The 26867-nt window shown below is 57.2% G+C and overlaps 49 non-coding genes and 1 pseudogene across 49 annotated transcripts; all 50 read right to left on the bottom strand.

The window, feature by feature from the left end:
- Positions 1 to 356: 356 nt before the first annotated feature.
- On the bottom strand, positions 357 to 475 carry LOC149850378 (5S ribosomal RNA). The gene has a single exon (XR_016426069.1). It is a non-coding gene; the product is annotated as a 5S ribosomal RNA (ribosomal RNA).
- Positions 476 to 898: 423 nt separating this feature from the next.
- Positions 899 to 1017, bottom strand: LOC149850377 (5S ribosomal RNA). The gene has a single exon (XR_016427036.1). It is a non-coding gene; the product is annotated as a 5S ribosomal RNA (ribosomal RNA).
- A 422-nt stretch (positions 1018 to 1439) lies between these two features.
- LOC149850376 (5S ribosomal RNA) lies at positions 1440 to 1558 on the bottom strand. Its single transcript, XR_016434391.1, has one exon. It is a non-coding gene; the product is annotated as a 5S ribosomal RNA (ribosomal RNA).
- A 410-nt stretch (positions 1559 to 1968) lies between these two features.
- LOC149850375 (5S ribosomal RNA) lies at positions 1969 to 2087 on the bottom strand. Its single transcript, XR_016435053.1, has one exon. It is a non-coding gene; the product is annotated as a 5S ribosomal RNA (ribosomal RNA).
- Positions 2088 to 2510: 423 nt separating this feature from the next.
- Positions 2511 to 2629, bottom strand: LOC149850374 (5S ribosomal RNA). The gene has a single exon (XR_016434076.1). It is a non-coding gene; the product is annotated as a 5S ribosomal RNA (ribosomal RNA).
- A 410-nt stretch (positions 2630 to 3039) lies between these two features.
- Positions 3040 to 3158, bottom strand: LOC149850373 (5S ribosomal RNA). The gene has a single exon (XR_016435052.1). It is a non-coding gene; the product is annotated as a 5S ribosomal RNA (ribosomal RNA).
- Positions 3159 to 3581: 423 nt separating this feature from the next.
- On the bottom strand, positions 3582 to 3700 carry LOC149850372 (5S ribosomal RNA). The gene has a single exon (XR_016437347.1). It is a non-coding gene; the product is annotated as a 5S ribosomal RNA (ribosomal RNA).
- Positions 3701 to 4110: 410 nt separating this feature from the next.
- LOC149850371 (5S ribosomal RNA) lies at positions 4111 to 4229 on the bottom strand. Its single transcript, XR_016435051.1, has one exon. It is a non-coding gene; the product is annotated as a 5S ribosomal RNA (ribosomal RNA).
- Positions 4230 to 4651: 422 nt separating this feature from the next.
- Positions 4652 to 4770, bottom strand: LOC149850370 (5S ribosomal RNA). Its single transcript, XR_016435049.1, has one exon. It is a non-coding gene; the product is annotated as a 5S ribosomal RNA (ribosomal RNA).
- Positions 4771 to 5193: 423 nt separating this feature from the next.
- Positions 5194 to 5312, bottom strand: LOC149850369 (5S ribosomal RNA). Its single transcript, XR_016435048.1, has one exon. It is a non-coding gene; the product is annotated as a 5S ribosomal RNA (ribosomal RNA).
- Positions 5313 to 5735: 423 nt separating this feature from the next.
- LOC149850368 (5S ribosomal RNA) lies at positions 5736 to 5854 on the bottom strand. Its single transcript, XR_016427298.1, has one exon. It is a non-coding gene; the product is annotated as a 5S ribosomal RNA (ribosomal RNA).
- Positions 5855 to 6165: 311 nt separating this feature from the next.
- On the bottom strand, positions 6166 to 6284 carry LOC149850367 (5S ribosomal RNA). Its single transcript, XR_016426067.1, has one exon. It is a non-coding gene; the product is annotated as a 5S ribosomal RNA (ribosomal RNA).
- Positions 6285 to 6706: 422 nt separating this feature from the next.
- LOC149850366 (5S ribosomal RNA) lies at positions 6707 to 6825 on the bottom strand. The gene has a single exon (XR_016434389.1). It is a non-coding gene; the product is annotated as a 5S ribosomal RNA (ribosomal RNA).
- A 410-nt stretch (positions 6826 to 7235) lies between these two features.
- LOC149850365 (5S ribosomal RNA) lies at positions 7236 to 7354 on the bottom strand. Its single transcript, XR_016435046.1, has one exon. It is a non-coding gene; the product is annotated as a 5S ribosomal RNA (ribosomal RNA).
- A 423-nt stretch (positions 7355 to 7777) lies between these two features.
- Positions 7778 to 7896, bottom strand: LOC149850364 (5S ribosomal RNA). The gene has a single exon (XR_016437336.1). It is a non-coding gene; the product is annotated as a 5S ribosomal RNA (ribosomal RNA).
- Positions 7897 to 8306: 410 nt separating this feature from the next.
- LOC149850363 (5S ribosomal RNA) lies at positions 8307 to 8425 on the bottom strand. The gene has a single exon (XR_016426346.1). It is a non-coding gene; the product is annotated as a 5S ribosomal RNA (ribosomal RNA).
- Positions 8426 to 8848: 423 nt separating this feature from the next.
- Positions 8849 to 8967, bottom strand: LOC149850362 (5S ribosomal RNA). Its single transcript, XR_016433763.1, has one exon. It is a non-coding gene; the product is annotated as a 5S ribosomal RNA (ribosomal RNA).
- Positions 8968 to 9390: 423 nt separating this feature from the next.
- LOC149850361 (5S ribosomal RNA) lies at positions 9391 to 9509 on the bottom strand. The gene has a single exon (XR_016427297.1). It is a non-coding gene; the product is annotated as a 5S ribosomal RNA (ribosomal RNA).
- A 423-nt stretch (positions 9510 to 9932) lies between these two features.
- On the bottom strand, positions 9933 to 10051 carry LOC149850360 (5S ribosomal RNA). The gene has a single exon (XR_016426065.1). It is a non-coding gene; the product is annotated as a 5S ribosomal RNA (ribosomal RNA).
- Positions 10052 to 10474: 423 nt separating this feature from the next.
- On the bottom strand, positions 10475 to 10593 carry LOC149850359 (5S ribosomal RNA). Its single transcript, XR_016427032.1, has one exon. It is a non-coding gene; the product is annotated as a 5S ribosomal RNA (ribosomal RNA).
- Positions 10594 to 11015: 422 nt separating this feature from the next.
- Positions 11016 to 11134, bottom strand: LOC149850358 (5S ribosomal RNA). Its single transcript, XR_016434386.1, has one exon. It is a non-coding gene; the product is annotated as a 5S ribosomal RNA (ribosomal RNA).
- Positions 11135 to 11544: 410 nt separating this feature from the next.
- LOC149850357 (5S ribosomal RNA) lies at positions 11545 to 11663 on the bottom strand. Its single transcript, XR_016435045.1, has one exon. It is a non-coding gene; the product is annotated as a 5S ribosomal RNA (ribosomal RNA).
- A 423-nt stretch (positions 11664 to 12086) lies between these two features.
- LOC149850356 (5S ribosomal RNA) lies at positions 12087 to 12205 on the bottom strand. Its single transcript, XR_016437325.1, has one exon. It is a non-coding gene; the product is annotated as a 5S ribosomal RNA (ribosomal RNA).
- A 410-nt stretch (positions 12206 to 12615) lies between these two features.
- Positions 12616 to 12734, bottom strand: LOC149850355 (5S ribosomal RNA). The gene has a single exon (XR_016426343.1). It is a non-coding gene; the product is annotated as a 5S ribosomal RNA (ribosomal RNA).
- Positions 12735 to 13157: 423 nt separating this feature from the next.
- Positions 13158 to 13276, bottom strand: LOC149850354 (5S ribosomal RNA). Its single transcript, XR_016433762.1, has one exon. It is a non-coding gene; the product is annotated as a 5S ribosomal RNA (ribosomal RNA).
- A 423-nt stretch (positions 13277 to 13699) lies between these two features.
- LOC149850353 (5S ribosomal RNA) lies at positions 13700 to 13818 on the bottom strand. The gene has a single exon (XR_016427295.1). It is a non-coding gene; the product is annotated as a 5S ribosomal RNA (ribosomal RNA).
- A 423-nt stretch (positions 13819 to 14241) lies between these two features.
- LOC149850352 (5S ribosomal RNA) lies at positions 14242 to 14360 on the bottom strand. The gene has a single exon (XR_016426060.1). It is a non-coding gene; the product is annotated as a 5S ribosomal RNA (ribosomal RNA).
- A 423-nt stretch (positions 14361 to 14783) lies between these two features.
- On the bottom strand, positions 14784 to 14902 carry LOC149850351 (5S ribosomal RNA). The gene has a single exon (XR_016427028.1). It is a non-coding gene; the product is annotated as a 5S ribosomal RNA (ribosomal RNA).
- Positions 14903 to 15324: 422 nt separating this feature from the next.
- LOC149850350 (5S ribosomal RNA) lies at positions 15325 to 15443 on the bottom strand. Its single transcript, XR_016434385.1, has one exon. It is a non-coding gene; the product is annotated as a 5S ribosomal RNA (ribosomal RNA).
- A 410-nt stretch (positions 15444 to 15853) lies between these two features.
- Positions 15854 to 15972, bottom strand: LOC149850349 (5S ribosomal RNA). Its single transcript, XR_016435044.1, has one exon. It is a non-coding gene; the product is annotated as a 5S ribosomal RNA (ribosomal RNA).
- Positions 15973 to 16395: 423 nt separating this feature from the next.
- Positions 16396 to 16514, bottom strand: LOC149850348 (5S ribosomal RNA). The gene has a single exon (XR_016437314.1). It is a non-coding gene; the product is annotated as a 5S ribosomal RNA (ribosomal RNA).
- Positions 16515 to 16924: 410 nt separating this feature from the next.
- LOC149850347 (5S ribosomal RNA) lies at positions 16925 to 17043 on the bottom strand. The gene has a single exon (XR_016426342.1). It is a non-coding gene; the product is annotated as a 5S ribosomal RNA (ribosomal RNA).
- Positions 17044 to 17466: 423 nt separating this feature from the next.
- On the bottom strand, positions 17467 to 17585 carry LOC149850346 (5S ribosomal RNA). The gene has a single exon (XR_016433761.1). It is a non-coding gene; the product is annotated as a 5S ribosomal RNA (ribosomal RNA).
- Positions 17586 to 18008: 423 nt separating this feature from the next.
- On the bottom strand, positions 18009 to 18127 carry LOC149850345 (5S ribosomal RNA). The gene has a single exon (XR_016427293.1). It is a non-coding gene; the product is annotated as a 5S ribosomal RNA (ribosomal RNA).
- A 423-nt stretch (positions 18128 to 18550) lies between these two features.
- Positions 18551 to 18669, bottom strand: LOC149850344 (5S ribosomal RNA). The gene has a single exon (XR_016426059.1). It is a non-coding gene; the product is annotated as a 5S ribosomal RNA (ribosomal RNA).
- Positions 18670 to 19092: 423 nt separating this feature from the next.
- On the bottom strand, positions 19093 to 19211 carry LOC149850343 (5S ribosomal RNA). Its single transcript, XR_016427026.1, has one exon. It is a non-coding gene; the product is annotated as a 5S ribosomal RNA (ribosomal RNA).
- A 422-nt stretch (positions 19212 to 19633) lies between these two features.
- Positions 19634 to 19752, bottom strand: LOC149850342 (5S ribosomal RNA). Its single transcript, XR_016434382.1, has one exon. It is a non-coding gene; the product is annotated as a 5S ribosomal RNA (ribosomal RNA).
- Positions 19753 to 20162: 410 nt separating this feature from the next.
- Positions 20163 to 20281, bottom strand: LOC149850341 (5S ribosomal RNA). The gene has a single exon (XR_016435043.1). It is a non-coding gene; the product is annotated as a 5S ribosomal RNA (ribosomal RNA).
- Positions 20282 to 20704: 423 nt separating this feature from the next.
- Positions 20705 to 20823, bottom strand: LOC149850340 (5S ribosomal RNA). The gene has a single exon (XR_016437303.1). It is a non-coding gene; the product is annotated as a 5S ribosomal RNA (ribosomal RNA).
- A 410-nt stretch (positions 20824 to 21233) lies between these two features.
- On the bottom strand, positions 21234 to 21352 carry LOC149850339 (5S ribosomal RNA). The gene has a single exon (XR_016425644.1). It is a non-coding gene; the product is annotated as a 5S ribosomal RNA (ribosomal RNA).
- Positions 21353 to 21775: 423 nt separating this feature from the next.
- LOC149850338 (5S ribosomal RNA) lies at positions 21776 to 21894 on the bottom strand. Its single transcript, XR_016433760.1, has one exon. It is a non-coding gene; the product is annotated as a 5S ribosomal RNA (ribosomal RNA).
- A 423-nt stretch (positions 21895 to 22317) lies between these two features.
- On the bottom strand, positions 22318 to 22436 carry LOC149850337 (5S ribosomal RNA). Its single transcript, XR_016433723.1, has one exon. It is a non-coding gene; the product is annotated as a 5S ribosomal RNA (ribosomal RNA).
- Positions 22437 to 22859: 423 nt separating this feature from the next.
- LOC149850336 (5S ribosomal RNA) lies at positions 22860 to 22978 on the bottom strand. Its single transcript, XR_016426057.1, has one exon. It is a non-coding gene; the product is annotated as a 5S ribosomal RNA (ribosomal RNA).
- A 222-nt stretch (positions 22979 to 23200) lies between these two features.
- Positions 23201 to 23319, bottom strand: LOC149850335 (5S ribosomal RNA). Its single transcript, XR_016437292.1, has one exon. It is a non-coding gene; the product is annotated as a 5S ribosomal RNA (ribosomal RNA).
- Positions 23320 to 23729: 410 nt separating this feature from the next.
- LOC149850334 (5S ribosomal RNA) lies at positions 23730 to 23848 on the bottom strand. The gene has a single exon (XR_016425633.1). It is a non-coding gene; the product is annotated as a 5S ribosomal RNA (ribosomal RNA).
- Positions 23849 to 24271: 423 nt separating this feature from the next.
- LOC149850333 (5S ribosomal RNA) lies at positions 24272 to 24390 on the bottom strand. The gene has a single exon (XR_016427313.1). It is a non-coding gene; the product is annotated as a 5S ribosomal RNA (ribosomal RNA).
- A 423-nt stretch (positions 24391 to 24813) lies between these two features.
- On the bottom strand, positions 24814 to 24932 carry LOC149850332 (5S ribosomal RNA; annotated as a pseudogene).
- Positions 24933 to 25355: 423 nt separating this feature from the next.
- Positions 25356 to 25474, bottom strand: LOC149850331 (5S ribosomal RNA). Its single transcript, XR_016437281.1, has one exon. It is a non-coding gene; the product is annotated as a 5S ribosomal RNA (ribosomal RNA).
- Positions 25475 to 25884: 410 nt separating this feature from the next.
- On the bottom strand, positions 25885 to 26003 carry LOC149850330 (5S ribosomal RNA). The gene has a single exon (XR_016426164.1). It is a non-coding gene; the product is annotated as a 5S ribosomal RNA (ribosomal RNA).
- A 423-nt stretch (positions 26004 to 26426) lies between these two features.
- On the bottom strand, positions 26427 to 26545 carry LOC149850329 (5S ribosomal RNA). Its single transcript, XR_016426360.1, has one exon. It is a non-coding gene; the product is annotated as a 5S ribosomal RNA (ribosomal RNA).
- Positions 26546 to 26867: the final 322 nt, after the last annotated feature.

Below are 26867 nucleotides of genomic sequence, written 5' to 3'. Positions count from 1 at the left end.
CCGACTAGCCGTCATAGAAACGGCCCCGAAAAACGCCCGAAACGAGCTTAAACGGCATCCGAAACGGTCCCGAACCGACTTCGTCTGTTCGCCACGTCGTAGCCAGCGGAACGAGCTTTCCGTGGCCACAAAAATCGCCGAATTCCGACATCGGCGTGCCAAGTTACGGTCCGGCGAGCCGGAACTGCTGCTTTTGTCGCACGCCGCGGCTCGTGTCGGGTGTCGGCGCTGCGGCGCGCAAGGCGAGGGTGAAAGGGAAGCAGAAGACCTCGATGGATCAGATACGGTGTGTTGCGGTAAGTGAAAAGAACGTCGGAGGTTGGTGCCGACCACAAAAAAGCGTCGAAGGCAAAAAGAGAGTGCAACACGAGGACTTCCCAGGAGGTCACCCATCCCAGTACTACTCTCGCCCAAGCACGCTTAACTTCGAAGTTCTGATGGGATCCGGTTCTTTAGAACTGGTATGATCGCACCCGTTACATGTTGCGCGAAAAAATGCTCTTATGCCTCACGCGGGAGCCGTGGGGGCCGCAACGCACGAACCGACTAGCCGTCATAGAAACGACCCCGAAAAACGACCGAAACGAGCTTAAACGGCATCCGAAACGGTCCCGAACCGACTTTGTCTGTTCGCCACGTCGTAGCCAGCGGAACGAGCTTTCCGTGGCCACGAAAATCGCCGAATTCCGACATCGGCGTGCCAAGTTACGGTCCGGAGAGCCGGAACTGCTGCTTTTGTCGCACGCCGCGGCTCGTGTCGGGTGCCGGCGCTGCGGCGCGCAAGGCGAGGGTGAAAGGGAAGCAGAAGACCTCGATGGATCAGATACGGTGTGTTGCGGGAAGTGAAAAGAAGGTCGGAGGTTGGTGCCGACGACAAAAAAGCGCCGAAGGCAAAAAGAGAGTGCAACACGAGGACTTCCCAGGAGGTCACCCATCCCAGTACTACTCTCGCCCAAGCACGCTTAACTTCGGAGTTCTGATGGAATCCGGTGCTTTAGTGCTGGTATGATCGCACCCGTTACATGTTGCGCGAAAAAATGCTCTTATGCCTCACGCGGGAGCCGTGGGGGCCGCAACGCACAAACCGACTAGCCGTCATAGAAACGCCCCGAAAAACGCCCGAAACGAGCTTAAACGGCATCTGAAACGGTCCCGAACCGACTTCGTCTGTTCGTGACGTCGTAGCCAGCGGAACGTGCTTTCCGTGGCCAGGAAAATCGCCGAATTTCGACATCGGCGTGCCAAGTTACGGTCCGGCGAGCCGGAACTGCTGCGTTTGTCGCACGCCGCGGCTCGTGTCGGGTGCCGGCGGTGCGGCGCGCAAGGCGAGGGTGAAAGGGAAGCAGAAGACCTCGATGGATCAGATACGGTGTGTTGCGGGAAGTGAAAAGAAGGTCGGAGGTTGGTGCCGACGACAAAAAAGCGCCGAAGGCAAAAAGAGAGTGCAACACAAGGACTTCCCAGGAGGTCACCCATCCCAGTACTACTCTTGCTCAAGCACGCTTAACTTCAGAGTTCTGATGGGATCCGGTGCTTTAGTGCTGGTATGATCGCACCCGTTACATGTTGCGCGAAAAAATGCTCTTATGCCTCACGCGGGCGCCGTGGGGGCCGCAACGCACAAACCGACTAGCCGTCATAGAAACGCCCGAAATGAGCTTAAACGGCATCTGAAACGGTCCCGAACCGACTTCGTCTGTTCGTCACGTCGTAGCCAGCGGAACGAGCTTTCCGTGGCCAGGAAAATCGCCGAATTTCGACATCGGCGTGCCAAGTTACGGTCCGGCGAGCCGGAACTGCTGCGTTTGTCGCACGCCGCGGCTCGTGTCGGGTGCCGGCGCTGCGGCGTGCAAGGCGAGGGTGAAAGGGAAGCAGAAGACCTCGATGGATCAGATACGGTGTGTTGCGGGAAGTGAAAAGAAGGTCGGAGGTTGGTGCCGACGACAAAAAAGCGCCGAAGGCAAAAAAAGAGTGCAACACGAGGACTTCCCAGGAGGTCACCCATCCCAGTACTACTCTCGCCCAAGCACGCTTAACTTCAGAGTTCTGATGGGATCCGGTGCTTTAGTGCTAGTGTGATCGCACCCGTTACATGTTGCGCGAAAAAATGCTCTTATGCCTCACGCGGGAGCCGTGGGGGCCGCAACGCAAGAACCGACTAGCCGTCATAAAAACGGCCCCGAAAAACGCCCGAAATGAGCTTAAACGGCATCCGAAAGGGTCCCGAACCGACTTCGTCTGTTCGTCACGTCGTAGCCAGCAGAACGTGCTTTCCGTGGGCAGGAAAATCGCCGAATTTCGACATCGGCGTGCCAAGTTACGGTCCGGCGAGCCGGAACTGCTGCGTTTGTCGCACGCCGCGGCTCGTGTCGGGTGCCGGCGCTGCGGCGCGCAAGGCGAGGGTGAAAGGGAAGCAGAAGACCTCGATGGATCAGATACGGTGTGTTGCGGGAAGTGAAAAGAAGGTCGGAGGTTGGTGCCGACGACAAAAAAGCGCCGAAGGCAAAAAGAGAGTGCAACACGAGGACTTCCCAGGAGGTCACCCATCCCAGTACTACTCTCGCTCAAGCACGCTTAACTTCAGAGTTCTGATGGGATCCGGTGCTTTAGTGCTGGTATGATCGCACCCGTTACATGTTGCGCGAAAAAATGCTCTTATGCCTCACGCGGGAGCCGTGGGGGCCGCAACGCACAAACCGACTAGTCATCATAGAAACGCCCGAAATGATCTTAAACGGCATCTAAAACGGTCCCGAACCGACTTCGTCTGTTCGTCACGTCGTAGCCAGCGGAACGAGCTTTCCGTGGCCAGGAAAATCGCCGAATTTCGACATCGGCGTGCCAAGTTACGGTCCGGCGAGCCGGAACTGCTGCGTTTGTCGCACGCCGCGGCTCGTGTCGGGTGCCGGCGCTGCGGCGTGCAAGGCGAGGGTGAAAGGGAAGCAGAAGACCTCGATGGATCAGATACGGTGTGTTGCGGGAAGTGAAAAGAAGGTCGGAGGTTGGTGCCGACGACAAAAAAGCGCCGAAGGCAAAAAAAGAGTGCAACACGAGGACTTCCCAGGAGGTCACCCATCCCAGTACTACTCTCGCCCAAGCACGCTTAACTTCAGAGTTCTGATGGGATCCGGTGCTTTAGTGCTAGTGTGATCGCACCCGTTACATGTTGCGCGAAAAAATGCTCTTATGCCTCACGCGGGAGCCGTGGGGGCCGCAACGCACGAACCGACTAGCCGTCATAAAAACGGCCCCGAAAAACGCCCGAAATGAGCTTAAACGGCATCCGAAACGGTCCCGAACCGACTTCGTCTGTTCGTCACGTCGTAGCCAGCAGAACGTGCTTTCCGTGGGCAGGAAAATCGCCGAATTTCGACATCGGCGTGCCAAGTTACGGTCCGGCGAGCCGGAACTGCTGCGTTTGTCGCACGCCGCGGCTCGTGTCGGGTGCCAGCGCTGCGGCGCGCAAGGCGAGGGTGAAAGGGAAGCAGAAGACCTCGATGGATCAGATACGGTGTGTTGCGGGAAGTGAAAAGAAGGTCGGAGGTTGGTGCCGACGACAAAAAAGCGCCGAAGGCAAAAAGAGAGTGCAACACAAGGACTTCCCAGGAGGTCACCCATCCCAGTACTACTCTCGCTCAAGCACGCTTAACTTCAGAGTTCTGATGGGATCCGGTGCTTTAGTGCTGGTATGATCGCACCCGTTACATGTTGCGCGAAAAAATGCTCTTATGCCTCACGCGGGAGCCGTGGGGGCCGCAACGCACAAACCGACTAGTCATCATAGAAACGCCCGAAATGATCTTAAACGGCATCTAAAACGGTCCCGAACCGACTTCGTCTGTTCGTCACGTCGTAGCCAGCGGAACGAGCTTTCCGTGGCCAGGAAAATCGCCGAATTTCGACATCGGCGTGCCAAGTTACGGTCTGGCGAGCCGGAACTGCTGCGTTTGTCGCACGCCGCGGCTCGTGTCGGGTGCCGGCGCTGCGGCGCGCAAGGCGAGGGTGAAAGGGAAGCAGAAGACCTCGATGGATCAGATACGGTGTGTTGCGGGAAGTGAAAAGAAGGTCGGAGGTTGGTGCCGACGACAAAAAAGCGCCGAAGGCAAAAAGAGAGTGCAACACGAGGACTTCCCAGGAGGTCACCCATCCCAGTACTACTCTCGCCCAAGCACGCTTAACTTCAGAGTTCTGATGGGATCCGGTGCTTTAGTGCTAGTGTGATCGCACCCGTTACATGTTGCGCCAAAAAATGCTCTTATGCCTCACGCGGGAGCCGTGGGGGCCGCAACGCACGAACCGACTAGCCGTCATAAAAACGGCCCCGAAAAACGCCCGAAATGAGCTTAAACGGCATCCGAAACGGTCCTGAACCGACTTCGTCTGTTCGCCAGGTCGTAGCCAGCGGAACGAGCTTTCCGTGGCCACGAAAATCGCCGAATTCCGACATCGGTGTGCCAAGTTACAGTCCGGAGAGCCGGAACTGCTGCTTTTGTCGCACGCCGCGGCTCGTGTCGGGTGCGGGCGCTGCGGCGCGCAAGGCGAGGGTGAAAGGGAAGCAGAAGACCTCGATGGATCAGATACGGTGTGTTGCGGTAAGTGAAAAGAAGGTCGGAGGTTGGTGCCGACGACAAAAAGCGCCGAAGGCAAAAAGAGAGTGCAACACGAGGACTTCCCAGGAGGTCACCCATCCCAGTACTACTCTCGCCCAAGCACGCTTAACTTCAGAGTTCTGATGGGATCCGGTGCTTTAGTGCTAGTGTGATCGCACCCGTTACATGTTGCGCGAAAAAATGCTCTTATGCCTCACGCGGGAGCCGTGGGGGCCGCAACGCACGAACCGACTAGCCGTCATAAAAACGGCCCCGAAAAACGCCCGAAATGAGCTTAAACGGCATCCGAAACGGTCCCGAACCGACTTCGTCTGTTCGTCACGTCGTAGCCAGCGGAACGTGCTTTCCGTGGGCAGGAAAATCGCCGAATTTCGACATCGGCGTGCCAAGTTACGGTCCGGCGAGCCGGAACTGCTGCGTTTGTCGCACGCCGCGGCTCGTGTCGGGTGCCGGCGCTGCGGCGCGCAAGGCGAGGGTGAAAGGGAAGCAGAAGACCTCGATGGATCAGATACGGTGTGTTGCGGGAAGTGAAAAGAAGGTCGGAGGTTGGTGCCGACGACAAAAAAGCGCCGAAGGCAAAAAGAGAGTGCAACACGAGGACTTCCCAGGAGGTCACCCATCCCAGTACTACTCTCGCCCAAGCACGCTTAACTTCAGAGTTCTGATGGGATCCGGTGCTTTAGTGCTAGTGTGATCGCACCCGTTACATGTTGCGCGAAAAAATGCTCTTATGCCTCATGCGGGAGCCGTGGGGGCCGCAACGTACGAACCGACTAGCCGTCATAAAAACGGCCCCGAAAAACGCCCGAAATGAGCTTAAACGGCATCCGAAACGGTCCCGAACCGACTTCGTCTGTTCGCCACGTCGTAGCCAGCGGAACGAGCTTTCCGTGGCCACGAAAATCGCCGAATTCCGACATCGGTGTGCCAAGTTACAGTCCAGAGAGCCGGAACTGCTGCTTTTGTCGCACGCCGCGGCTCGTGTCGGGTGCGGGCGCTGCGGCGCGCAAGGCGAGGGTGAAAGGGAAGCAGAAGACCTTGATGGATCAGATACGGTGTGTTGCGGGAAGTGAAAAGAAGGTCGGAGGTTGGTGCCGACGACAAAAAAGCGCCGAAGGTAAATAGAGAGTGCAACACGAGGACTTCCCAGGAGGTCACCCATTCCAGTACTACTCTCGCCCAAGCCCGCTTAACTTCGGAGTTCTGATGGGATCCGGTGCTTTAGTGCTGGTATGATCGCACCCGTTACATGTTGCGCGAAAAAATGCTCTTATGCCTCACGCGGGAGCCGTGGGGGCCGCAACGCACGAACCGACTAGCCGTCATAGAAACGGCCCCGAAAAACGCCCGAAACGAGCTTAAACGGCATCCGAAACGGTCCCGAACCGACTTCGTCTGTTCGCCACGTCGTAGCCAGCGGAACGAGCTTTCCGTGGCCACAAAAATCGCCGAATTCCGACATCGGCGTGCCAAGTTACGGTCCGGCGAGCCGGAACTGCTGCTTTTGTCGCTCGGAGGTTGGTGCCGACCACAAAAAAGCGTCGAAGGCAAAAAGAGAGTGCAACACGAGGACTTCCCAGGAGGTCACCCATCCCAGTACTACTCTCGCCCAAGCACGCTTAACTTCGAAGTTCTGATGGGATCCGGTTCTTTAGAACTGGTATGATCGCACCCGTTACATGTTGCGCGAAAAAATGCTCTTATGCCTCACGCGGGAGCCGTGGGGGCCGCAACGCACGAACCGACTAGCCGTCATAGAAACGCCCCGAAAAACGCCCGAAACGAGCTTAAACGGCATCTGAAACGGTCCCGAACCGACTTCGTCTGTTCGTGACGTCGTAGCCAGCGGAACGTGCTTTCCGTGGCCAGGAAAATCGCCGAATTTCGACATCGGCGTGCCAAGTTACGGTCCGGCGAGCCGGAACTGCTGCGTTTGTCGCACGCCGCGGCTCGTGTCGGGTGCCGGCGCTGCGGCGCGCAAGGCGAGGGTGAAAGGGAAGCAGAAGACCTCGATGGATCAGATACGGTGTGTTGCGGGAAGTGAAAAGAAGGTCGGAGGTTGGTGCCGACGACAAAAAAGCGCCGAAGGCAAAAAGAGAGTGCAACACAAGGACTTCCCAGGAGGTCACCCATCCCAGTACTACTCTTGCTCAAGCACGCTTAACTTCAGAGTTCTGATGGGATCCGGTGCTTTAGTGCTGGTATGATCGCACCCGTTACATGTTGCGCGAAAAAATGCTCTTATGCCTCACGCGGGCGCCGTGGGGGCCGCAACGCACAAACCGACTAGCCGTCATAGAAACGCCCGAAATGAGCTTAAACGGCATCTGAAACGGTCCCGAACCGACTTCGTCTGTTCGTCACGTCGTAGCCAGCGGAACGAGCTTTCCGTGGCCAGGAAAATCGCCGAATTTCGACATCGGCGTGCCAAGTTACGGTCCGGCGAGCCGGAACTGCTGCGTTTGTCGCACGCCGCGGCTCGTGTCGGGTGCCGGCGCTGCGGCGTGCAAGGCGAGGGTGAAAGGGAAGCAGAAGACCTCGATGGATCAGATACGGTGTGTTGCGGGAAGTGAAAAGAAGGTCGGAGGTTGGTGCCGACGACAAAAAAGCGCCGAAGGCAAAAAAAGAGTGCAACACGAGGACTTCCCAGGAGGTCACCCATCCCAGTACTACTCTCGCCCAAGCACGCTTAACTTCAGAGTTCTGATGGGATCCGGTGCTTTAGTGCTAGTGTGATCGCACCCGTTACATGTTGCGCGAAAAAATGCTCTTATGCCTCACGCGGGAGCCGTGGGGGCCGCAACGCAAGAACCGACTAGCCGTCATAAAAACGGCCCCGAAAAACGCCCGAAATGAGCTTAAACGGCATCCGAAAGGGTCCCGAACCGACTTCGTCTGTTCGTCACGTCGTAGCCAGCAGAACGTGCTTTCCGTGGGCAGGAAAATCGCCGAATTTCGACATCGGCGTGCCAAGTTACGGTCCGGCGAGCCGGAACTGCTGCGTTTGTCGCACGCCGCGGCTCGTGTCGGGTGCCGGCGCTGCGGCGCGCAAGGCGAGGGTGAAAGGGAAGCAGAAGACCTCGATGGATCAGATACGGTGTGTTGCGGGAAGTGAAAAGAAGGTCGGAGGTTGGTGCCGACGACAAAAAAGCGCCGAAGGCAAAAAGAGAGTGCAACACAAGGACTTCCCAGGAGGTCACCCATCCCAGTACTACTCTCGCTCAAGCACGCTTAACTTCAGAGTTCTGATGGGATCCGGTGCTTTAGTGCTGGTATGATCGCACCCGTTACATGTTGCGCGAAAAAATGCTCTTATGCCTCACGCGGGAGCCGTGGGGGCCGCAACGCACAAACCGACTAGTCATCATAGAAACGCCCGAAATGATCTTAAACGGCATCTAAAACGGTCCCGAACCGACTTCGTCTGTTCGTCACGTCGTAGCCAGCAGAACGAGCTTTCCGTGGCCAGGAAAATCGCCGAATTTCGACATCGGCGTGCCAAGTTACGGTCTGGCGAGCCGGAACTGCTGCGTTTGTCGCACGCCGCGGCTCGTGTCGGGTGCCGGCGCTGCGGCGCGCAAGGCGAGGGTGAAAGGGAAGCAGAAGACCTCGATGGATCAGATACGGTGTGTTGCGGGAAGTGAAAAGAAGGTCGGAGGTTGGTGCCGACGACAAAAAAGCGCCGAAGGCAAAAAGAGAGTGCAACACGAGGACTTCCCAGGAGGTCACCCATCCCAGTACTACTCTCGCCCAAGCACGCTTAACTTTAGAGTTCTAATGGGATCCGGTGCTTTAGTGCTAGTGTGATCGCACCCGTTACATGTTGCGCGAAAAAATGCTCTTATGCCTCACGCGGGAGCCGTGGGGGCCGCAACGCACGAACCGACTAGCCGTCATAAAAACGGCCCCGAAAAACGCCCGAAATGAGCTTAAACGGCATCCGAAACAGTCCCGAACCGACTTCGTCTGTTCGCCACGTCGTACCCAGCGGAACGAGCTTTCCGTGGCCACGAAAATCGCCGAATTCCGACATCGGTGTGCCAAGTTACAGTCCGGAGAGCCGGAACTGCTGCTTTTGTCGCACGCCGCGGCTCGTGTCGGGTGCGGGCGCTGCGGCGCGCAAGGCGAGGGTGAAAGGGAAGCAGAAGACCTTGATGGATCAGATACGGTGTGTTGCGGTAAGTGAAAAGAAGGTCGGAGGTTGGTGCCGACGACAAAAAAGCGCCGAAGGTAAATAGAGAGTGCAACACGAGGACTTCCCAGGAGGTCACCCATTCCAGTACTACTCTCGCCCAAGCACGCTTAACTTCGGAGTTCTGATGGGATCCGGTGCTTTAGTGCTGCTATGATCGCACACGTTACATGTTGCGCGAAAAAATGCTCTTATGCCTCACGCGGGAGCCGTGGGGGCCGCAACGCACGAACCGACTAGCCGTCATAGAAACGGCCCTGAAAAACGACTGAAACTAGCTTAAACGGCATCCGAAACGGTCCCGAACCGACTTCGTCTGTTCGCCACGTCGTAGCCAGCGGAACGAGCTTTCCGTGGCCACGAAAATCGCCGAATTCCGACATCGGTGTGCCAAGTTACAGTCCGGAGAGCCGGAACTGCTGCTTTTGTCGCACGCCGCGGCTCGTGTCGGGTGCGGGCGCTGCGGCGCGCAAGGCGAGGGTGAAAGGGAAGCAGAAGACCTTGATGGATCAGATACGGTGTGTTGCGGTAAGTGAAAAGAAGGTCGGAGGTTGGTGCCGACGACAAAAAAGCGCCGAAGGTAAATAGAGAGTGCAACACGAGGACTTCCCAGGAGGTCACCCATTCCAGTACTACTCTCGCCCAAGCCCGCTTAACTTCGGAGTTCTGATGGGATCCGGTGCTTTAGTGCTGGTATGATCGCACCCGTTACATGTTGCGCGAAAAAATGCTCTTATGCCTCACGCGGGAGCCGTGGGGGCCGCAACGCACGAACCGACTAGCCGTCATAGAAACGGCCCCGAAAAACGCCCGAAACGAGCTTAAACGGCATCCGAAACGGTCCCGAACCGACTTCGTCTGTTCGCCACGTCGTAGCCAGCGGAACGAGCTTTCCGTGGCCACAAAAATCGCCGAATTCCGACATCGGCGTGCCAAGTTACGATCCGGCGAGCCGGAACTGCTGCTTTTGTCGCACGCCGCGGCTCGTGTCGGGTGTCGGCGCTGCGGCGCGCAAGGCGAGGGTGAAAGGGAAGCAGAAGACCTCGATGGATCAGATACGGTGTGTTGCGGTAAGTGAAAAGAACGTCGGAGGTTGGTGCCGACCACAAAAAAGCGTCGAAGGCAAAAAGAGAGTGCAACACGAGGACTTCCCAGGAGGTCACCCATCCCAGTACTACTCTCGCCCAAGCACGCTTAACTTCGAAGTTCTGATGGGATCCGGTTCTTTAGAACTGGTATGATCGCACCCGTTACATGTTGCGCGAAAAAATGCTCTTATGCCTCACGCGGGAGCCGTGGGGGCCGCAACGCACGAACCGACTAGCCGTCATAGAAACGACCCCGAAAAACGACCGAAACGAGCTTAAACGGCATCCGAAACGGTCCCGAACCGACTTTGTCTGTTCGCCACGTCGTAGCCAGCGGAACGAGCTTTCCGTGGCCACGAAAATCGCCGAATTCCGACATCGGCGTGCCAAGTTACGGTCCGGAGAGCCGGAACTGCTGCTTTTGTCGCACGCCGCGGCTCGTGTCGGGTGCCGGCGCTGCGGCGCGCAAGGCGAGGGTGAAAGGGAAGCAGAAGACCTCGATGGATCAGATACGGTGTGTTGCGGGAAGTGAAAAGAAGGTCGGAGGTTGGTGCCGACGACAAAAAAGCGCCGAAGGCAAAAAGAGAGTGCAACACGAGGACTTCCCAGGAGGTCACCCATCCCAGTACTACTCTCGCCCAAGCACGCTTAACTTCGGAGTTCTGATGGAATCCGGTGCTTTAGTGCTGGTATGATCGCACCCGTTACATGTTGCGCGAAAAAATGCTCTTATGCCTCACGCGGGAGCCGTGGGGGCCGCAACGCACAAACCGACTAGCCGTCATAGAAACGCCCCGAAAAACGCCCGAAACGAGCTTAAACGGCATCTGAAACGGTCCCGAACCGACTTCGTCTGTTCGTGACGTCGTAGCCAGCGGAACGTGCTTTCCGTGGCCAGGAAAATCGCCGAATTTCGACATCGGCGTGCCAAGTTACGGTCCGGCGAGCCGGAACTGCTGCGTTTGTCGCACGCCGCGGCTCGTGTCGGGTGCCGGCGCTGCGGCGCGCAAGGCGAGGGTGAAAGGGAAGCAGAAGACCTCGATGGATCAGATACGGTGTGTTGCGGGAAGTGAAAAGAAGGTCGGAGGTTGGTGCCGACGACAAAAAAGCGCCGAAGGCAAAAAGAGAGTGCAACACAAGGACTTCCCAGGAGGTCACCCATCCCAGTACTACTCTTGCTCAAGCACGCTTAACTTCAGAGTTCTGATGGGATCCGGTGCTTTAGTGCTGGTATGATCGCACCCGTTACATGTTGCGCGAAAAAATGCTCTTATGCCTCACGCGGGCGCCGTGGGGGCCGCAACGCACAAACCGACTAGCCGTCATAGAAACGCCCGAAATGAGCTTAAACGGCATCTGAAACGGTCCCGAACCGACTTCGTCTGTTCGTCACGTCGTAGCCAGCGGAACGAGCTTTCCGTGGCCAGGAAAATCGCCGAATTTCGACATCGGCGTGCCAAGTTACGGTCCGGCGAGCCGGAACTGCTGCGTTTGTCGCACGCCGCGGCTCGTGTCGGGTGCCGGCGCTGCGGCGTGCAAGGCGAGGGTGAAAGGGAAGCAGAAGACCTCGATGGATCAGATACGGTGTGTTGCGGGAAGTGAAAAGAAGGTCGGAGGTTGGTGCCGACGACAAAAAAGCGCCGAAGGCAAAAAAAGAGTGCAACACGAGGACTTCCCAGGAGGTCACCCATCCCAGTACTACTCTCGCCCAAGCACGCTTAACTTCAGAGTTCTGATGGGATCCGGTGCTTTAGTGCTAGTGTGATCGCACCCGTTACATGTTGCGCGAAAAAATGCTCTTATGCCTCACGCGGGAGCCGTGGGGGCCGCAACGCAAGAACCGACTAGCCGTCATAAAAACGGCCCCGAAAAACGCCCGAAATGAGCTTAAACGGCATCCGAAAGGGTCCCGAACCGACTTCGTCTGTTCGTCACGTCGTAGCCAGCAGAACGTGCTTTCCGTGGGCAGGAAAATCGCCGAATTTCGACATCGGCGTGCCAAGTTACGGTCCGGCGAGCCGGAACTGCTGCGTTTGTCGCACGCCGCGGCTCGTGTCGGGTGCCGGCGCTGCGGCGCGCAAGGCGAGGGTGAAAGGGAAGCAGAAGACCTCGATGGATCAGATACGGTGTGTTGCGGGAAGTGAAAAGAAGGTCGGAGGTTGGTGCCGACGACAAAAAAGCGCCGAAGGCAAAAAGAGAGTGCAACACAAGGACTTCCCAGGAGGTCACCCATCCCAGTACTACTCTCGCTCAAGCACGCTTAACTTCAGAGTTCTGATGGGATCCGGTGCTTTAGTGCTGGTATGATCGCACCCGTTACATGTTGCGCGAAAAAATGCTCTTATGCCTCACGCGGGAGCCGTGGGGGCCGCAACGCACAAACCGACTAGTCATCATAGAAACGCCCGAAATGATCTTAAACGGCATCTAAAACGGTCCCGAACCGACTTCGTCTGTTCGTCACGTCGTAGCCAGCGGAACGAGCTTTCCGTGGCCAGGAAAATCGCCGAATTTCGACATCGGCGTGCCAAGTTACGGTCTGGCGAGCCGGAACTGCTGCGTTTGTCGCACGCCGCGGCTCGTGTCGGGTGCCGGCGCTGCGGCGCGCAAGGCGAGGGTGAAAGGGAAGCAGAAGACCTCGATGGATCAGATACGGTGTGTTGCGGGAAGTGAAAAGAAGGTCGGAGGTTGGTGCCGACGACAAAAAAGCGCCGAAGGCAAAAAGAGAGTGCAACACGAGGACTTCCCAGGAGGTCACCCATCCCAGTACTACTCTCGCCCAAGCACGCTTAACTTTAGAGTTCTAATGGGATCCGGTGCTTTAGTGCTAGTGTGATCGCACCCGTTACATGTTGCGCGAAAAAATGCTCTTATGCCTCACGCGGGAGCCGTGGGGGCCGCAACGCACGAACCGACTAGCCGTCATAAAAACGGCCCCGAAAAACGCCCGAAATGAGCTTAAACGGCATCCGAAACAGTCCCGAACCGACTTCGTCTGTTCGCCACGTCGTACCCAGCGGAACGAGCTTTCCGTGGCCACGAAAATCGCCGAATTCCGACATCGGTGTGCCAAGTTACAGTCCGGAGAGCCGGAACTGCTGCTTTTGTCGCACGCCGCGGCTCGTGTCGGGTGCGGGCGCTGCGGCGCGCAAGGCGAGGGTGAAAGGGAAGCAGAAGACCTTGATGGATCAGATACGGTGTGTTGCGGTAAGTGAAAAGAAGGTCGGAGGTTGGTGCCGACGACAAAAAAGCGCCGAAGGTAAATAGAGAGTGCAACACGAGGACTTCCCAGGAGGTCACCCATTCCAGTACTACTCTCGCCCAAGCACGCTTAACTTCGGAGTTCTGATGGGATCCGGTGCTTTAGTGCTGCTATGATCGCACACGTTACATGTTGCGCGAAAAAATGCTCTTATGCCTCACGCGGGAGCCGTGGGGGCCGCAACGCACGAACCGACTAGCCGTCATAGAAACGGCCCTGAAAAACGACTGAAACTAGCTTAAACGGCATCCGAAACGGTCCCGAACCGACTTCGTCTGTTCGCCACGTCGTAGCCAGCGGAACGAGCTTTCCGTGGCCACGAAAATCGCCGAATTCCGACATCGGTGTGCCAAGTTACAGTCCGGAGAGCCGGAACTGCTGCTTTTGTCGCACGCCGCGGCTCGTGTCGGGTGCGGGCGCTGCGGCGCGCAAGGCGAGGGTGAAAGGGAAGCAGAAGACCTTGATGGATCAGATACGGTGTGTTGCGGTAAGTGAAAAGAAGGTCGGAGGTTGGTGCCGACGACAAAAAAGCGCCGAAGGTAAATAGAGAGTGCAACACGAGGACTTCCCAGGAGGTCACCCATTCCAGTACTACTCTCGCCCAAGCCCGCTTAACTTCGGAGTTCTGATGGGATCCGGTGCTTTAGTGCTGGTATGATCGCACCCGTTACATGTTGCGCGAAAAAATGCTCTTATGCCTCACGCGGGAGCCGTGGGGGCCGCAACGCACGAACCGACTAGCCGTCATAGAAACGGCCCCGAAAAACGCCCGAAACGAGCTTAAACGGCATCCGAAACGGTCCCGAACCGACTTCGTCTGTTCGCCACGTCGTAGCCAGCGGAACGAGCTTTCCGTGGCCACAAAAATCGCCGAATTCCGACATCGGCGTGCCAAGTTACGATCCGGCGAGCCGGAACTGCTGCTTTTGTCGCACGCCGCGGCTCGTGTCGGGTGTCGGCGCTGCGGCGCGCAAGGCGAGGGTGAAAGGGAAGCAGAAGACCTCGATGGATCAGATACGGTGTGTTGCGGTAAGTGAAAAGAACGTCGGAGGTTGGTGCCGACCACAAAAAAGCGTCGAAGGCAAAAAGAGAGTGCAACACGAGGACTTCCCAGGAGGTCACCCATCCCAGTACTACTCTCGCCCAAGCACGCTTAACTTCGAAGTTCTGATGGGATCCGGTTCTTTAGAACTGGTATGATCGCACCCGTTACATGTTGCGCGAAAAAATGCTCTTATGCCTCACGCGGGAGCCGTGGGGGCCGCAACGCACGAACCGACTAGCCGTCATAGAAACGACCCCGAAAAACGACCGAAACGAGCTTAAACGGCATCCGAAACGGTCCCGAACCGACTTTGTCTGTTCGCCACGTCGTAGCCAGCGGAACGAGCTTTCCGTGGCCACGAAAATCGCCGAATTCCGACATCGGCGTGCCAAGTTACGGTCCGGAGAGCCGGAACTGCTGCTTTTGTCGCACGCCGCGGCTCGTGTCGGGTGCCGGCGCTGCGGCGCGCAAGGCGAGGGTGAAAGGGAAGCAGAAGACCTCGATGGATCAGATACGGTGTGTTGCGGGAAGTGAAAAGAAGGTCGGAGGTTGGTGCCGACGACAAAAAAGCGCCGAAGGCAAAAAGAGAGTGCAACACGAGGACTTCCCAGGAGGTCACCCATCCCAGTACTACTCTCGCCCAAGCACGCTTAACTTCGGAGTTCTGATGGAATCCGGTGCTTTAGTGCTGGTATGATCGCACCCGTTACATGTTGCGCGAAAAAATGCTCTTATGCCTCACGCGGGAGCCGTGGGGGCCGCAACGCACAAACCGACTAGCCGTCATAGAAACGCCCCGAAAAACGCCCGAAACGAGCTTAAACGGCATCTGAAACGGTCCCGAACCGACTTCGTCTGTTCGTGACGTCGTAGCCAGCGGAACGTGCTTTCCGTGGCCAGGAAAATCGCCGAATTTCGACATCGGCGTGCCAAGTTACGGTCCGGCGAGCCGGAACTGCTGCGTTTGTCGCACGCCGCGGCTCGTGTCGGGTGCCGGCGCTGCGGCGCGCAAGGCGAGGGTGAAAGGGAAGCAGAAGACCTCGATGGATCAGATACGGTGTGTTGCGGGAAGTGAAAAGAAGGTCGGAGGTTGGTGCCGACGACAAAAAAGCGCCGAAGGCAAAAAGAGAGTGCAACACAAGGACTTCCCAGGAGGTCACCCATCCCAGTACTACTCTTGCTCAAGCACGCTTAACTTCAGAGTTCTGATGGGATCCGGTGCTTTAGTGCTGGTATGATCGCACCCGTTACATGTTGCGCGAAAAAATGCTCTTATGCCTCACGCGGGCGCCGTGGGGGCCGCAACGCACAAACCGACTAGCCGTCATAGAAACGCCCGAAATGAGCTTAAACGGCATCTGAAACGGTCCCGAACCGACTTCGTCTGTTCGTCACGTCGTAGCCAGCGGAACGAGCTTTCCGTGGCCAGGAAAATCGCCGAATTTCGACATCGGCGTGCCAAGTTACGGTCCGGCGAGCCGGAACTGCTGCGTTTGTCGCACGCCGCGGCTCGTGTCGGGTGCCGGCGCTGCGGCGTGCAAGGCGAGGGTGAAAGGGAAGCAGAAGACCTCGATGGATCAGATACGGTGTGTTGCGGGAAGTGAAAAGAAGGTCGGAGGTTGGTGCCGACGACAAAAAAGCGCCGAAGGCAAAAAAAGAGTGCAACACGAGGACTTCCCAGGAGGTCACCCATCCCAGTACTACTCTCGCCCAAGCACGCTTAACTTCAGAGTTCTGATGGGATCCGGTGCTTTAGTGCTAGTGTGATCGCACCCGTTACATGTTGCGCGAAAAAATGCTCTTATGCCTCACGCGGGAGCCGTGGGGGCCGCAACGCAAGAACCGACTAGCCGTCATAAAAACGGCCCCGAAAAACGCCCGAAATGAGCTTAAACGGCATCCGAAAGGGTCCCGAACCGACTTCGTCTGTTCGTCACGTCGTAGCCAGCAGAACGTGCTTTCCGTGGGCAGGAAAATCGCCGAATTTCGACATCGGCGTGCCAAGTTACGGTCCGGCGAGCCGGAACTGCTGCGTTTGTCGCACGCCGCGGCTCGTGTCGGGTGCCGGCGCTGCGGCGCGCAAGGCGAGGGTGAAAGGGAAGCAGAAGACCTCGATGGATCAGATACGGTGTGTTGCGGGAAGTGAAAAGAAGGTCGGAGGTTGGTGCCGACGACAAAAAAGCGCCGAAGGCAAAAAGAGAGTGCAACACAAGGACTTCCCAGGAGGTCACCCATCCCAGTACTACTCTCGCTCAAGCACGCTTAACTTCAGAGTTCTGATGGGATCCGGTGCTTTAGTGCTGGTATGATCGCACCCGTTACATGTTGCGCGAAAAAATGCTCTTATGCCTCACGCGGGAGCCGTGGGGGCCGCAACGCACAAACCGACTAGTCATCATAGAAACGCCCGAAATGATCTTAAACGGCATCTAAAACGGTCCCGAACCGACTTCGTCTGTTCGTCACGTCGTAGCCAGCGGAACGAGCTTTCCGTGGCCAGGAAAATCGCCGAATTTCGACATCGGCGTGCCAAGTTACGGTCTGGCGAGCCGGAACTGCTGCGTTTGTCGCACGCCGCGGCTCGTGTCGGGTGCCGGCGCTGCGGCGCGCAAGGCGAGGGTGAAAGGGAAGCAGAAGACCTCGATGGATCAGATACGGTGTGTTGCGGGAAGTGAAAAGAAGGTCGGAGGTTGGTGCCGACGACAAAAAAGCGCCGAAGGCAAAAAGAGAGTGCAACACGAGGACTTCCCAGGAGGTCACCCATCCCAGTACTACTCTCGCCCAAGCACGCTTAACTTTAGAGTTCTAATGGGATCCGGTGCTTTAGTGCTAGTGTGATCGCACCCGTTACATGTTGCGCGAAAAAATGCTCTTATGCCTCACGCGGGAGCCGTGGGGGCCGCAACGCACGAACCGACTAGCCGTCATAAAAACGGCCCCGAAAAACGCCCGAAATGAGCTTAAACGGCATCCGAAACAGTCCCGAACCGACTTCGTCTGTTCGCCACGTCGTACCCAGCGGAACGAGCTTTCCGTGGCCACGAAAATCGCCGAATTCCGACATCGGTGTGCCAAGTTACAGTCCGGAGAGCCGGAACTGCTGCTTTTGTCGCACGCCGCGGCTCGTGTCGGGTGCGGGCGCTGCGGCGCGCAAGGCGAGGGTGAAAGGGAAGCAGAAGACCTTGATGGATCAGATACGGTGTGTTGCGGTAAGTGAAAAGAAGGTCGGAGGTTGGTGCCGACGACAAAAAAGCGCCGAAGGTAAATAGAGAGTGCAACACGAGGACTTCCCAGGAGGTCACCCATTCCAGTACTACTCTCGCCCAAGCACGCTTAACTTCGGAGTTCTGATGGGATCCGGTGCTTTAGTGCTGCTATGATCGCACACGTTACATGTTGCGCGAAAAAATGCTCTTATGCCTCACGCGGGAGCCGTGGGGGCCGCAACGCACGAACCGACTAGCCGTCATAGAAACGGCCCTGAAAAACGACTGAAACTAGCTTAAACGGCATCCGAAACGGTCCCGAACCGACTTCGTCTGTTCGCCACGTCGTAGCCAGCGGAACGAGCTTTCCGTGGCCACGAAAATCGCCGAATTCCGACATCGGTGTGCCAAGTTACAGTCCGGAGAGCCGGAACTGCTGCTTTTGTCGCACGCCGCGGCTCGTGTCGGGTGCGGGCGCTGCGGCGCGCAAGGCGAGGGTGAAAGGGAAGCAGAAGACCTTGATGGATCAGATACGGTGTGTTGCGGTAAGTGAAAAGAAGGTCGGAGGTTGGTGCCGACGACAAAAAAGCGCCGAAGGTAAATAGAGAGTGCAACACGAGGACTTCCCAGGAGGTCACCCATTCCAGTACTACTCTCGCCCAAGCCCGCTTAACTTCGGAGTTCTGATGGGATCCGGTGCTTTAGTGCTGGTATGATCGCACCCGTTACATGTTGCGCGAAAAAATGCTCTTATGCCTCACGCGGGAGCCGTGGGGGCCGCAACGCACGAACCGACTAGCCGTCATAGAAACGGCCCCGAAAAACGCCCGAAACGAGCTTAAACGGCATCCGAAACGGTCCCGAACCGACTTCGTCTGTTCGCCACGTCGTAGCCAGCGGAACGAGCTTTCCGTGGCCACAAAAATCGCCGAATTCCGACATCGGCGTGCCAAGTTACGATCCGGCGAGCCGGAACTGCTGCTTTTGTCGCACGCCGCGGCTCGTGTCGGGTGTCGGCGCTGCGGCGCGCAAGGCGAGGGTGAAAGGGAAGCAGAAGACCTCGATGGATCAGATACGGTGTGTTGCGGTAAGTGAAAAGAACGTCGGAGGTTGGTGCCGACCACAAAAAAGCGTCGAAGGCAAAAAGAGAGTGCAACACGAGGACTTCCCAGGAGGTCACCCATCCCAGTACTACTCTCGCCCAAGCACGCTTAACTTCGAAGTTCTGATGGGATCCGGTTCTTTAGAACTGGTATGATCGCACCCGTTACATGTTGCGCGAAAAAATGCTCTTATGCCTCACGCGGGAGCCGTGGGGGCCGCAACGCACGAACCGACTAGCCGTCATAGAAACGACCCCGAAAAACGACCGAAACGAGCTTAAACGGCATCCGAAACGGTCCCGAACCGACTTTGTCTGTTCGCCACGTCGTAGCCAGCGGAACGAGCTTTCCGTGGCCACGAAAATCGCCGAATTCCGACATCGGCGTGCCAAGTTACGGTCCGGAGAGCCGGAACTGCTGCTTTTGTCGCACGCCGCGGCTCGTGTCGGGTGCCGGCGCTGCGGCGCGCAAGGCGAGGGTGAAAGGGAAGCAGAAGACCTCGATGGATCAGATACGGTGTGTTGCGGGAAGTGAAAAGAAGGTCGGAGGTTGGTGCCGACGACAAAAAAGCGCCGAAGGCAAAAAGAGAGTGCAACACGAGGACTTCCCAGGAGGTCACCCATCCCAGTACTACTCTCGCCCAAGCACGCTTAACTTCGGAGTTCTGATGGAATCCGGTGCTTTAGTGCTGGTATGATCGCACCCGTTACATGTTGCGCGAAAAAATGCTCTTATGCCTCACGCGGGAGCCGTGGGGGCCGCAACGCACAAACCGACTAGCCGTCATAGAAACGCCCCGAAAAACGCCCGAAACGAGCTTAAACGGCATCTGAAACGGTCCCGAACCGACTTCGTCTGTTCGTGACGTCGTAGCCAGCGGAACGTGCTTTCCGTGGCCAGGAAAATCGCCGAATTTCGACATCGGCGTGCCAAGTTACGGTCCGGCGAGCCGGAACTGCTGCGTTTGTCGCACGCCGCGGCTCGTGTCGGGTGCCGGCGCTGCGGCGCGCAAGGCGAGGGTGAAAGGGAAGCAGAAGACCTCGATGGATCAGATACGGTGTGTTGCGGGAAGTGAAAAGAAGGTCGGAGGTTGGTGCCGACGACAAAAAAGCGCCGAAGGCAAAAAGAGAGTGCAACACAAGGACTTCCCAGGAGGTCACCCATCCCAGTACTACTCTTGCTCAAGCACGCTTAACTTCAGAGTTCTGATGGGATCCGGTGCTTTAGTGCTGGTATGATCGCACCCGTTACATGTTGCGCGAAAAAATGCTCTTATGCCTCACGCGGGCGCCGTGGGGGCCGCAACGCACAAACCGACTAGCCGTCATAGAAACGCCCGAAATGAGCTTAAACGGCATCTGAAACGGTCCCGAACCGACTTCGTCTGTTCGTCACGTCGTAGCCAGCGGAACGAGCTTTCCGTGGCCAGGAAAATCGCCGAATTTCGACATCGGCGTGCCAAGTTACGGTCCGGCGAGCCGGAACTGCTGCGTTTGTCGCACGCCGCGGCTCGTGTCGGGTGCCGGCGCTGCGGCGTGCAAGGCGAGGGTGAAAGGGAAGCAGAAGACCTCGATGGATCAGATACGGTGTGTTGCGGGAAGTGAAAAGAAGGTCGGAGGTTGGTGCCGACGACAAAAAAGCGCCGAAGGCAAAAAAAGAGTGCAACACGAGGACTTCCCAGGAGGTCACCCATCCCAGTACTACTCTCGCCCAAGCACGCTTAACTTCAGAGTTCTGATGGGATCCGGTGCTTTAGTGCTAGTGTGATCGCACCCGTTACATGTTGCGCGAAAAAATGCTCTTATGCCTCACGCGGGAGCCGTGGGGGCCGCAACGCACGAACCGACTAGCCGTCATAAAAACGGCCCCGAAAAACGCCCGAAATGAGCTTAAACGGCATCCGAAACGGTCCCGAACCGACTTCGTCTGTTCGTCACGTCGTAGCCAGCAGAACGTGCTTTCCGTGGGCAGGAAAATCGCCGAATTTCGACATCGGCGTGCCAAGTTACGGTCCGGCGAGCCGGAACTGCTGCGTTTGTCGCACGCCGCGGCTCGTGTCGGGTGCCGGCGCTGCGGCGCGCAAGGCGAGGGTGAAAGGGAAGCAGAAGACCTCGATGGATCAGATACGGTGTGTTGCGGGAAGTGAAAAGAAGGTCGGAGGTTGGTGCCGACGACAAAAAAGCGCCGAAGGCAAAAAGAGAGTGCAACACAAGGACTTCCCAGGAGGTCACCCATCCCAGTACTACTCTCGCTCAAGCACGCTTAACTTCAGAGTTCTGATGGGATCCGGTGCTTTAGTGCTGGTATGATCGCACCCGTTACATGTTGCGCGAAAAAATGCTCTTATGCCTCACGCGGGAGCCGTGGGGGCCGCAACGCACAAACCGACTAGTCATCATAGAAACGCCCGAAATGATCTTAAACGGCATCTAAAACGGTCCCGAACCGACTTCGTCTGTTCGTCACGTCGTAGCCAGCGGAACGAGCTTTCCGTGGCCAGGAAAATCGCCGAATTTCGACATCGGCGTGCCAAGTTACGGTCTGGCGAGCCGGAACTGCTGCGTTTGTCGCACGCCGCGGCTCGTGTCGGGTGCCGGCGCTGCGGCGCGCAAGGCGAGGGTGAAAGGGAAGCAGAAGACCTCGATGGATCAGATACGGTGTGTTGCGGGAAGTGAAAAGAAGGTCGGAGGTTGGTGCCGACGACAAAAAAGCGCCGAAGGCAAAAAGAGAGTGCAACACGAGGACTTCCCAGGAGGTCACCCATCCCAGTACTACTCTCGCCCAAGCACGCTTAACTTCAGAGTTCTAATGGGATCCGGTGCTTTAGTGCTAGTGTGATCGCACCCGTTACATGTTGCGCGAAAAAATGCTCTTATGCCTCACGCGGGAGCCGTGGGGGCCGCAACGCACGAACCGACTAGCCGTCATAAAAACGGCCCCGAAAAACGCCCGAAATGAGCTTAAACGGCATCCGAAACAGTCCCGAACCGACTTCGTCTGTTCGCCACGTCGTACCCAGCGGAACGAGCTTTCCGTGGCCACGAAAATCGCCGAATTCCGACATCGGTGTGCCAAGTTACAGTCCGGAGAGCCGGAACTGCTGCTTTTGTCGCACGCCGCGGCTCGTGTCGGGTGCGGGCGCTGCGGCGCGCAAGGCGAGGGTGAAAGGGAAGCAGAAGACCTTGATGGATCAGATACGGTGTGTTGCGGTAAGTGAAAAGAAGGTCGGAGGTTGGTGCCGACGACAAAAAAGCGCCGAAGGTAAATAGAGAGTGCAACACGAGGACTTCCCAGGAGGTCACCCATTCCAGTACTACTCTCGCCCAAGCACGCTTAACTTCGGAGTTCTGATGGGATCCGGTGCTTTAGTGCTGCTATGATCGCACACGTTACATGTTGCGCGAAAAAATGCTCTTATGCCTCACGCGGGAGCCGTGGGGGCCGCAACGCACGAACCGACTAGCCGTCATAGAAACGGCCCCGAAAAACGACTGAAACTAGCTTAAACGGCATCCGAAACGGTCCCGAACTGACTTCGTCTGTTCGCCACGTCGTAGCCAGCGGAACGAGCTTTCCGTGGCCACGAAAATCGCCGAATTCCGACATCGGTGTGCCAAGTTACAGTCCGGAGAGCCGGAACTGCTGCTTTTGTCGCATGCCGCGGCTCGTGTCGGGTGCGGGCGCTGCGGCGCGCAAGGCGAGGGTGAAAGGGAAGCAGAAGACCTTGATGGATCAGATACGGTGTGTTGCGGTAAGTGAAAAGAAGGTCGGAGGTTGGTGCCGACGACAAAAAAGCGCCGAAGGTAAATAGAGAGTGCAACACGAGGACTTCCCAGGAGGTCACCCATTCCAGTACTACTCTCGCCCAAGCCCGCTTAACTTCGGAGTTCTGATGGGATCCGGTGCTTTAGTGCTGGTATGATCGCACACGTTACATGTTGCGCGAAAAAATGCTCTTATGCCTCACGCGGGAGCCGTGGGGGCCGCAACGCACGAACCGACTAGCCGTCATAGAAACGGCCCCGAAAAACGCCCGAAACGAATTTAAACGGCATCCGAAACGGTCCCGAACCGACTTCGTCTGTTCGCCACGTCGTAGCCAGCGGAACGAGCTTTCCGTGGCCACAAAAATCGCCGAATTCCGACATCGGCGTGCCAAGTTACGGTCCGGCGAGCCGGAACTGCTGCTTTTGTCGCACGCCGCGGCTCGTGTCGGGTGTCGGCGCTGCGGCGCGCAAGGCGAGGGTGAAAGGGAAGCAGAAGACCTCGATGGATCAGATACGGTGTGTTGCGGTAAGTGAAAAGAACGTCGGAGGTTGGTGCCGACCACAAAAAAGCGTCGAAGGCAAAAAGAGAGTGCAACACGAGGACTTCCCAGGAGGTCACCCATCCCAGTACTACTCTCGCCCAAGCACGCTTAACTTCGAAGTTCTGATGGGATCCGGTTCTTTAGAACTGGTATGATCGCACCCGTTACATGTTGCGCGAAAAAATGCTCTTATGCCTCACGCGGGAGCCGTGGGGGCCGCAACGCACGAACCGACTAGCCGTCATAGAAACGACCCCGAAAAACGACCGAAACGAGCTTAAACGGCATCCGAAACGGTCCCGAACCGACTTTGTCTGTTCGCCACGTCGTAGCCAGCGGAACGAGCTTTCGAAAAAGCGTCGAAGCTCGTTCCGAAGGCAAAAAGAGAGTGCAACACAAGGACTTCCCAGGAGGTCACCCATCCCAGTACTACTCTCGCTCAAGCACGCTTAACTTCAGAGTTCTGATGGGATCCGGTGCTTTAGTGCTGGTATGATCGCACCCGTTACATGTTGTGCGAAAAAATGCTCTTATGCCTCACGCGGGAGCCGTGGGGGCCGCAACGCACAAACCGACTAGTCATCATAGAAACGCCCGAAATGATCTTAAACGGCATCTAAAACGGTCCCGAACCGACTTCGTCTGTTCGTCACGTCGTAGCCAGCGGAACGAGCTTTCCGTGGCCAGGAAAATCGCCGAATTTCGACATCGGCGTGCCAAGTTACGGTCTGGCGAGCCGGAACTGCTGCGTTTGTCGCACGCCGCGGCTCGTGTCGGGTGCCGGCGCTGCGGCGCGCAAGGCGAGGGTGAAAGGGAAGCAGAAGACCTCGATGGATCAGATACGGTGTGTTGCGGGAAGTGAAAAGAAGGTCGGAGGTTGGTGCCGACGACAAAAAAGCGCCGAAGGCAAAAAGAGAGTGCAACACGAGGACTTCCCAGGAGGTCACCCATCCCAGTACTACTCTCGCCCAAGCACGCTTAACTTCAGAGTTCTAATGGGATCCGGTGCTTTAGTGCTAGTGTGATCGCACCCGTTACATGTTGCGCGAAAAAATGCTCTTATGCCTCACGCGGGAGCCGTGGGGGCCGCAACGCACGAACCGACTAGCCGTCATAAAAACGGCCCCGAAAAACGCCCGAAATGAGCTTAAACGGCATCCGAAACAGTCCCGAACCGACTTCGTCTGTTCGCCACGTCGTAGCCAGCGGAACGAGCTTTCCGTGGCCACGAAAATCGCCGAATTCCGACATCGGTGAGCCAAGTTACAGTCCGGAGAGCCGGAACTGCTGCTTTTGTCGCACGCCGCGGCTCGTGTCGGGTGCGGGCGCTGCGGCGCGCAAGGCGAGGGTGAAAGGGAAGCAGAAGACCTTGATGGATCAGATACGGTGTGTTGCGGTAAGTGAAAAGAAGGTCGGAGGTTGGTGCCGACGACAAAAAAGCGCCGAAGGTAAATAGAGAGTGCAACACGAGGACTTCCTAGGAGGTCACCCATTCCAGTACTACTCTCGCCCAAGCACGCTTAACTTCGGAGTTCTGATGGGATCCGGTGCTTTAGTGCTGGTATGATCGCACACGTTACATGTTGCGCGAAAAAATGCTCTTATGCCTCACGCGGGAGCCGTGGGGGCCGCAACGCACGAACCGACTAGCCGTCATAGAAACGGCCCCGAAAAATGACTGAAACTAGCTTACACGGCATCCGAAACGGTCCCGAACCGACTTCGTCTGTTCGCCACGTCGTTGCCAGCGGAACGAGCTTTCCGTGGCCACAAAAATCGCCGAATTCCGACATCGGCGTGCCAAGTTACGGTCCGGCGAGCCGGAACTGCTGCTTTTGTCGCACGCCGCGGCTCGTGTCGGGTGTCGGCGCTGCGGCGCGCAAGGCGAGGGTGAAAGGGAAGCAGAAGACCTCGATGGATCAGATACGGTGTGTTGCGGTAAGTGAAAAGAACGTCGGAGGTTGGTGCCGACCACAAAAAAGCGTCGAAGGCAAAAAGAGAGTGCAACACGAGGACTTCCCAGGAGGTCACCCATCCCAGTACTACTCTCGCCCAAGCATGCTTAACTTCGAAGTTCTGATGGGATCCGGTTCTTTAGAACTGGTATGATCGCACCCGTTACATGTTGCGCGAAAAAATGCTCTTATTGCTCACGCGGGAGCCGTGGGGGCCGCAACGCACGAACCGACTAGCCGTCATAGAAACGACCCCGAAAAACGACCGAAACGCGCTTAAACGGCATCCGAAACGGTCCCGAACCGACTTTGTCTGTTCGCCACGTCGTAGCCAGCGGAACGAGCTTTCCGTGGCCACGAAAATCGCCGAATTCCGACATCGGCGTGCCAAGTTACGGTCCGGAGAGCCGGAACTGCTGCTTTTGTCGCACGCCGCGGCTCGTGTCGGGTGCCGGCGCTGCGGCGCGCAAGGCGAGGGTGAAAGGGAAGCAGAAGACCTCGATGGATCAGATACGGTGTGTTGCGGGAAGTGAAAAGAAGGTCGGAGGTTGGTGCCGACGACAAAAAAGCGCCGAAGGCAAAAAGAGAGTGCAACACAAGGACTTCCCAGGAGGTCACCCATCCCAGTACTACTCTCGCTCAAGCACGCTTAACTTCAGAGTTCTGATGGGATCCGGTGCTTTAGTGCTGGTATGATCGCACCCGTTACATGTTGCGCGAAAAAATGCTCTTATGCCTCACGCGGGAGCCGTGGGGGCCGCAACGCACAAACCGACTAGTCATCATAGAAACGCCCGAAATGATCTTAAACGGCATCTAAAACGGTCCCGAACCGACTTCGTCTGTTCGTCACGTCGTAGCCAGCGGAACGAGCTTTCCGTGGCCAGGAAAATCGCCGAATTTCGACATCGGCGTGCCAAGTTACGGTCTGGCGAGCCGGAACTGCTGCGTTTGTCGCACGCCGCGGCTCGTGTCGGGTGCCGGCGCTGCGGCGCGCAAGGCGAGGGTGAAAGGGAAGCAGAAGACCTCGATGGATCAGATACGGTGTGTTGCGGGAAGTGAAAAGAAGGTCGGAGGTTGGTGCCGACGACAAAAAAGCGCCGAAGGCAAAAAGAGAGTGCAACACGAGGACTTCCCAGGAGGTCACCCATCCCAGTACTACTCTCGCCCAAGCACGCTTAACTTCAGAGTTCTAATGGGATCCGATGCTTTAGTGCTAGTGTGATCGCACCCGTTACATGTTGCGCGAAAAAATGCTCTTATGCCTCACGCGGGAGCCGTGGGGGCCGCAACGCACGAACCGACTAGCCGTCATAAAAACGGCCCCGAAAAACGCCCGAAATGAGCTTAAACGGCATCCGAAACGGTCCCGAACCGACTTCGTCTGTTCGCCACGTCGTAGCCAGCGGAACGAGCTTTCCGTGGCCACGAAAATCGCCGAATTCCGACATCGGTGTGCCAAGTTACAGTCCGGAGAGCCGGAACTGCTGCTTTTGTCGCACGCCGCGGCTCGTGTTGGGTGCGGGCGCTGCGACGCGCAAGGCGAGGGTGAAAGGGAAGCAGAAGACCTTGATGGATCAGATACGGTGTGTTGCGGTAAGTGAAAAGAAGGTCGGAGGTTGGTGCCGACGACAAAAAAGCGCCGAAGGTAAATAGAGAGTGCAACACGAGGACTTCCCAGGAGCTCACCCATTTCAGTACTACTCTCGCCCAAGCACGCTTAACTTCGGAGTTCTGATGGGATCCGGTGCTTTAGTGCTGCTATGATCGCACACGTTACATGTTGCGCGAAAAAATGCTCTTATGCCTCACGCGGGAGCCGTGGGGGCCGCAACGCACGAACCGACTAGCCGTCATAGAAACGGCCCCGAAAAATGACTGAAACTAGCTTACACGGCATCCGAAACGGTCCCGAACCGACTTCGTCTGTTCGCCACGTCGTAGCCAGCGGAACGAGCTTTCCGTGGCCACAAAAATCGCCGAATTCCGACATCGGCGTGCCAAGTTACGGTCCGGCGAGCCGGAACTGCTGCTTTTGTCGCACGCCGCGGCTCGTGTCGGGTGTCGGCGCTGCGGCGCGCAAGGCGAGGGTGAAAG

This window comes from Nuphar pumila, chromosome 1 (genome assembly GCF_984573655.1).
Source record: "Nuphar pumila chromosome 1, dmNupPumi1.hap1.1, whole genome shotgun sequence".
In the NCBI taxonomy this organism is placed as follows: domain Eukaryota; kingdom Viridiplantae; phylum Streptophyta; class Magnoliopsida; order Nymphaeales; family Nymphaeaceae; genus Nuphar; species Nuphar pumila.
This window is presented reverse-complemented; position numbering and strand designations above follow the sequence as displayed.